The 7,500-nt window shown below is 42.4% G+C and overlaps 1 long non-coding RNA gene across 2 annotated transcripts in view; it reads right to left on the minus strand.

Moving 5' to 3' along the window:
- Positions 1-7,500, minus strand: part of LOC135098762 (uncharacterized) — a 47,957-nt gene that overhangs the window by 17,578 nt on the left and 22,879 nt on the right. For both annotated transcript variants that reach the window (XR_010267337.1, XR_010267338.1), the window contains exons 2-3: positions 7,315-7,500; positions 6,891-6,982 (exon numbers count right to left, since the gene is read on the minus strand). The exon at positions 7,315-7,500 is cut by the window's right edge and continues 5 nt beyond it. This is a non-coding gene — a long non-coding RNA (uncharacterized LOC135098762). The remainder of the gene's footprint in view (positions 1-6,890; positions 6,983-7,314) is intronic.

Consider the following 7,500-nt stretch of genomic DNA (forward strand, 5'->3'; position numbering starts at 1 on the left):
GGAAAACGTAAAATAATCAAATAGAAAACGAGTAACGAAATCCTCACTTTTATTTAATTTTTCTTTCTTTTCTTTAGTTTCTCCTTGAATTCCTTAAACGTATACTATTAAGAAAGATATTAAGACGTGTATTGATAACGAAAACGGAGGAAAAGTCAATTAGTAAGTGATAAAAGGGTTATTTCTCTTCTTTATATTGCAATTCTACATTTTTATTTAGTTACCCCTTCAATTATTTCAAGGAGAACTATTACGGAACATACATGGACAGTTATAGAAAATGGAGAAAACGCTAATTTGTAAGCGAGAGAGAGAGAGAGAGAGAGAGAGAGAGAGAGAGAGAGAGAGAGAGAGAGAGAGAGAGAGAGAGAGAGAGAGGAGGGGAAGGGACGCAGTAACACCATCATCAGAGGAAAGGGAGACGATGTTTTCTCTCTCTCTCTCTCTCTCTCTCTCTCTCTCTCTCTCTCTCTCTCTCTCTCTCTCTCTTCGGGTGATAATGGCGCCTTCGGGTGATAATGTACTTATGTTTAAATAAAGAGAGAGAGAGAGAGAGAGAGAGAGAGAGGAGAGAGAGAGAGAGAGAGAGAGAGAGAGAGAGAGAGAGAGAGAGAGAGAGAGAGAGAGATTTCTACAGCCTCTTTAGACCACACACATACATACACCCTTCCTCCCTCCTCCTCCTCCTCCTCCTCCTCCTCCTCCTCCTCTTCCCTTCTCCTCCTCGTCTTCTTCCTCCTCCACCTCGTCCTCCTTTCATAACCCATACAATTAATATCAAATTTATATAACTTATTGCTAATCTCCTCCTCCTCCTCCTCCTCTTGCTTTCTCTCTTACCTAAACTGCCAAGATAATATATACTCCCTCTAATTTTACCTCCTCCTCCTTTTCCACAACAACGTTAAGTTACACAGACAATGAAAGGAATGTTCTCTTGGGCGAGAGGTACTGCCCGCCAGGTAGGGGACACTACTTGCACCAACTCTTTCGTTAAGAAAATCTTATAACTTAGATAATAATGGCTTAAAACGCACACAAGCCAAGCATACTGTGTCCTCAGCTCATAATGATCCCCCTCCTGCTCTTCCTGCTTCCTCACTGATGCACGTAAGGGTCACGGCTCGAGTTCTACCCTTGGCATTGTAAGCGCGGGACTGAACTTGCTCTCCTCGGCACAGTGACACGAGAATGTGGCAGTGGAAGTCATTTTAGCTGAGCCAAAACTACACGTCAGTTACGTTGTGTGAATGGGCATTGTTGGCGAGGTTTTCCACGGCTCTAAATGGCTGACAGACCGTGGTGGCGCCAAATGTTAGTGCGATATTAGTGCACAGCTGCTGATGTATGAATTGTGAGCCAAATAACACAGATAAGTGACTGATAGAAATTATTATTTAGAGAATTAAATATACTAAATCATATAAATGTATTACTTCTATGCTTTTGAAAGGAGTCTTCATTGCAGTGATTCAGCATAATTAATTGAAAAGTGCATCACTGCCGCTAATGAAAAATAGTCATAATTTTATATTTTGTTTCATTCCTGTATCTGATTGGCTAAAGACCTTATCACATTCTTGAATCGAGGCCTCTGATTGGTGCGCCTGGTGGGTGCCGAAGTCTTTAGCTCCAAGCTGCTGAGCGCTCCAAGAAGGGGGCGCAAAGGTATACCATACCCTCTGACGAACAGGTTCCCAGTAAGACTGTGCAATGCCTGGATTTTCTACTGAAGATTTAGGCACAACACTCCATAATACGAGATTCAACAACAACAAGAGGAAACGACAAGCAATGGACGCCCAAGAGACCCTCGGTGAGAAGGGGAAGGCTAAGGAGAAACTAACCAAGAACAAGAAGAGGCGGCTGGAGAGCCTCGAAGACTGCACCAGCCACGAGAAGACGGTCACTGAAGGCTGTGCAGAGATGAAACATCGCGCGAGCCGGCGAGAACACAAAAATCAGAGGGGACGGGAATGACATCAAAGGCAAGAAAACGATGAGCGTGGAGTGTTTTCATCCGATTATGGACCGCACCAAGAAGAGAAAGAGGCAGAACAAGGACGACGACGAGAAACAGAACAAGAGAAAGAAACAGGACACGGAGGAAACGGAAAACCAGGACAAGAAAAGGAAGAGGCAGGTTAATGACGACGACGAGAAGCAGAACAAGAAGAGGCAGAGGCAGGTTACGGACGATGACGAGAAGCAGGACAAGAAGAGGAAGAGGCTAGACACGGAGGACGACGAGAAGCAGGACAGGAAGAGGAAGAGGCAGGTTAAGGACGACGACGCGAAGCAGGACAAGAAGAGGAAGAGGCAGGACGCGGAGGACGACGAGAAGCAGGCAAAGAAGAGCAGGGGGGAGGGCAGGAGAGAACGAAAGAAGGGGGGGAAGATGGAGTGCTGTCAATGCGTTAAGCACGGCATCAAGAGATGGAAGATGAGAGGGTGGTACAAAGACGACGTGGTGAGGCTGATTGGTGGATGCCAAGAGAGTCAGCAAGGAGAGGAACGTGAGCAGGTGGTGCCGTCTTAATATTGGGAAAGAAAACCTGGTGTCCGCGACCGTGCGCGGCCACCCGTGCCTTGTCCAGCTTGACAGCGGCTCCTCATGCAGCCTCATGAGGCTAACACTGGCCCGGAGGCTGGGAATCGTCACGGGCAAGCAAGAGACGGTAAAGAAATACTTGTTTACCTGGGCTGGCATGCTGGAGTTGGACGTGATCGAGCTGGACGAGGTGGTGGTGATGCTGCGTCGCTACGTGGCGGTCAACACGCGCATGACGGTCATTGTACGCGGGGATGTGAGGAAGCACTCCTTGGACCTAATAGTCATGTCCATGAGCCGCCTGCAGGAGGCCGAGGTGCGGCAGGAGTTCCATCCCGACGACAGCAGCACCCTGTTCCTGCGTCACCCAAAACGTCTGCGGCGGAGACAACCTTCGGACACACAACGCAAAACGTTCATGTTTGCCGCACGAGCGTTAGGCATCGAGGAGCCGCTGACGGTGATGGTGAACACTGGTAACGCGTCAACATTCTCTATCACTAAGACTGGTCAGGACAAGATGCTGTGCAGGACAGGCAAATCGACTGTGCTGCCGAAACGAGTCCTGCTGCACTTTGGCAGCGGCACAGACACTCTGCGAAAGATGGACACGATATACATGCGCCACTGGTTTGATTTCGTGTTTGGACGAACGCTGCTGTGTAAATTACAAGCAGCGATAGATTATGATGATTTGTCCATGACCTTGACGCTCAACGGAAAACGATACCGCTTCGACATCCTCACTCACGTCCTCCGTCTGCGTACGCCCAGAGGTGCCGCGTCCTCTAAGCCTCCGCCTTGATTTTATTGATTGATTGATTTTTTTGTTTTGTTTCGATTTGTTATCCATCAGGGAGGTCAGCAGAGGCAAGAAATAGATGAATAAAAATCCCGCTCAAAGAAGATCCCAAAACGAAAATAGGAGCAGTGAATAGAGTAGAAAAAATAGTCTGGCTTAAGGATATAAAACTGTGTTCTTCATTAAAGATATTAGACTAAGAAAATGAAGATTATGGACAGTAAATCAAGGTTATTAAGATAAAGGATAGTAGATTAAGAAAATAGTCTGGATTAAGGATATTAGTTAAGAAAATAGCCTGCATAGGAAAATATTACACTAAGAAATGAAGATTAAGGATAACAAAATAAGGAAAATAAAATAAAAATATCAAATTAATAAAACGGCCTGGATTAAGAATAGTAGACTAAGAAAATAGTCTGGATTGAGGATAGTAGATTAAAAAAGTCTGAGTCAAAAATAGTCTAAATTGAGACTAATGCATTAACAAAAAAAAATCAGGATTAAGGATGGTAGATCAAGGAAAGAGTCTGAATTAAGAAAAGTAGATTAAGAAAATAAACTGGATTAGAGATAATAAATCAAGAAAATAGTCTGAATTAAGGATAACAGATTAAGAAAATGGTCTGGATTAAGGAAATTAAGATCAAGGTTGATAGACTAAGAAAACAATCTGGATTAAGGATAGTAGATCAAGTAAATAGTTTGTATTAAGGATAGTAAATTAAGAAAGAGGTCTGGATTAAGAATATTACATTAAGAAGATAGACTGGATGAAGGATATTACTTCAAGAAAGTAGTCTACATTAAGAATAGTAGATGAAGAAAATTGTCTACATTAAGGATAGTAAATAAAAAAAAATAGTCTGGATTAACGACAGTAGATTAAGTAGATGATCTACTTTGTCTACCGTCTTAAGGATGGCAGATAAAGAAAATAGTACAGATTTAGGAGAGTAAATTAAGAAAATAGACTGGATTGAGGATTATACACTGATTAAGAAAATGTTGTCGTTAAGGATATTATAATTAAGGAATCTACAATTAAGGAGAGTAGATTAAGGACATAATTTGGATTAAGGACAGTAAATTAAGTAAATAGTCTGGATTAAGGACAATAGTCTGGATTAAGGACACTATATTAAGGAAATAGTCTGGATTAAGGACACTATATTAAGGAAATAGTCTGGATTAAGGACACTATATTAAGGAAATAGTCTGGATTAAGGACACTATATTAAGGAAATAGTCTGGATTAAGGACACTATATTAAGGAAATAGTCTGGATTAAGGACACTATATTAAGGAAATAGTCTGGATTAAGGACACTAGATTAAGGAAATAGTGTGGATTAAGGACAATGAATTAAGAAAATAGTGTGGATTAAGGACATTGAATTAAGAAAATAGTGTGGATTAAGGACAATGAATTAAGGACACTTGGATGAATGTCATTAGGTTAAGAGCAGAGGTTGCAGCAATGGTTATGTACAAAGCAGTACACAGGTACATCCATGGGACTGAAAAGTTCTGTAAGGTAACACAGGCTGTGCTTGTATAGAGATATATTTATTATATTGTAATCTGATGTATTTATACACAGATATATTTCTATATTGTAATTTGATGTGTGAGTTTGAGACTTGGGTCCATATTGATGTTCGCTGTGTGCTTGTGACCTGATGTTAAATGTGTTTATATATATATATATATATATATATATATATATATATATATATATATATATATATATATATATATATATATATATATATATATATATATATATATATATATATATATATATATGGATGCGTTACATAATGACGGAAGTCTTGATAGTGTTCTTGCGAAATATTTTGAAAAAGAATATTTCAGTGTGTGTGTGTGTGTGTGTGTGTGTGTGTGTGTGTGTGTGTGTGTGTGTGTGTGTGTGTGTGTGTGTGTGTGTGTGTGTGTTCAGTTTTCCTTTTCTTCTATAATATAATTAATAATAATTAGACAATCAACTTCATTTAGAGTCACTTTAGTAGAGTGTTCGGAAATAAGAGACAATGACCATCACATAACGCTTATCATTTTCTTCAACTTTTTTTTATATTCATTTTCCTCCTTTTTTTTTTCTTCAAGTAATTCTTCTCGAACGTATTCTTTTCTTCTCCTTATCATCTTCTTCTTGTACTCTTGTTTTGTGTCCAACCATGACAACAACGGAGGCAAGCCACGCAATATCATCACTTCCTTCATTGTTTCCACGTATACCTTAAAGACGGAAATAGATAAGGTGCTTTGCCCAAACACGTCAATGCTAAGCCCTTGTACAACTGTTTGGCACATCTTTCCTTAATTACTAACCACTCTGAGACATCTTTTCCTTGCCCTTCTTTCTGTACATATTGTTAATAAAGAACAAAGCTCCGAAGACTGTTACTCCCCTCATCAACACAAGTCAAAGTCTTCGTCTAACACTGTGGACGCTTATCAAGACTACTCTCTCAAGAGGGAAGCTTCAAGACACTCATCCTCTAATTTTTGACAATCGTTTCTGACTCAGTTTGGGGACCGGCGCCTCAGGGAACATTTTTTTCTTTCCAATTTTGTTGGCCTTGGCAGGTACCCTTCTTAAATAAAAATAAATTAAATGAATAAATAAAAATAAATAAATAAATAAAAAACAAAATGAAATAGAAAGGGATGAGGGAGATGGAGGGAGGGAGGAAATGTAAGGATGAAGGGAAGGGGGAGAGGAGGGAAGGAATGGGGAAAGAGAGGGAATGGGGAGGGAGGGAAGGGGAAGAGAAAATAGGGAGAGGGAATGGGGAGGGACGGAGGGGGGAAGAGAGAGAATGGGGAGAGAGGGAGGGGGGAGAGAGAGAGAGAGAGAGAGAGAGAGAGAGAGAGAGAGAGAGAGAGAGAGAGAGAGAGAGAGAGAGAGAGAGAGAGAGAGAGAGAGCCATCTGCAGGTTTTGGGCGGCCGAAGCCACCATTCTCCCCGGAAAGTCAAATTTTCGCGTGTTTTTTGAGCGCGCCAAATCAACGTCTATGTCTCAAAAATACTGCACAACAAAGTATGATTCAAGCACGTCCAACACTTCTGGAAACTAGTATGCAGTATTACCAATGTCTCCTCCCATCAAACCTCTTCCCCTCTTCAGTTCAATGACCTCCCGTTAACATGCGTCTGATCACGCTTCAACAACGCTTGATTATATTAAGTTACACAGAATGAAAGGGATGATCTCGTGGGCAAGGAGGTACTGTCCGCCAGGTAGGGGATACTTTTTGCACCAACTCAGTCGCTATGGCAGTCTTATAACTGGCCATCGTAGTGGTGACATCGTGGACATTCACTGGGGTAAGCAGATGTCATGAATGAGGCATTGCAGTCAAGGATTATTAACTTCCCGGGCCATCAAACTACCCACACATTCGTAGAAAGGCAGAGGTCATTCCACCATTGAAGTGGAGAATCCTCCTCTCGCTCATTACACTTCAATTACATTTCACGACCACGTACGAGTAAGTGTTTGATGCTCACCTTGTCCGAGCAGCGAGAGAGAGCTGAGTTCATGGCGGGTCTTGGCCTCCTGGACGGTGCGAGGAAGCTTGAGCTGAGCCAGCAACTCTTCGCTGAAAAGACAACAAAAAGGTATGAAGGCGCCACCCACTCCTACATCATCCCTGGACTGAGCGCGTCCCGCTATTACCTGCAGGAGCTCGGGATGCATTGCAAGAAAGCCATGACTTGACAACAAGGCAAATTAATCCTCATATATATTACGCGAGTGGCCTTTCTGGTTACGTTTTACACACACACACACACACACACACACACACACACACCTACCCACACAGACACACACACACCCACACAACTTCATCCTGGGATATGGAGAGTTGGTGAACAAAAAATACGCAGCACAGTGGTTAAACATAACGTCCAGCCTCCTCTCTGTCCTCACCAGCACTGAGAATAATAGGTGATGAGCGAAGGAAGGGTGTCGAAGCGGTTTTCAGAAGCTTGGAGTGAGTAGGAGGAGCCTTCGTTGTGGATCTCAATGAGGTAGTGTTGGATGTAGGGTCCCTTGTCCGGCGGGAGGCGCACGCTGAGGGCTCGGCTGTTTAGCTGGCTACTCTGTCGTACAATG

This window comes from Scylla paramamosain, unplaced genomic scaffold (assembly GCF_035594125.1).
Source record: "Scylla paramamosain isolate STU-SP2022 unplaced genomic scaffold, ASM3559412v1 Contig79, whole genome shotgun sequence".
Lineage (NCBI taxonomy): Eukaryota > Metazoa > Arthropoda > Malacostraca > Decapoda > Portunidae > Scylla > Scylla paramamosain.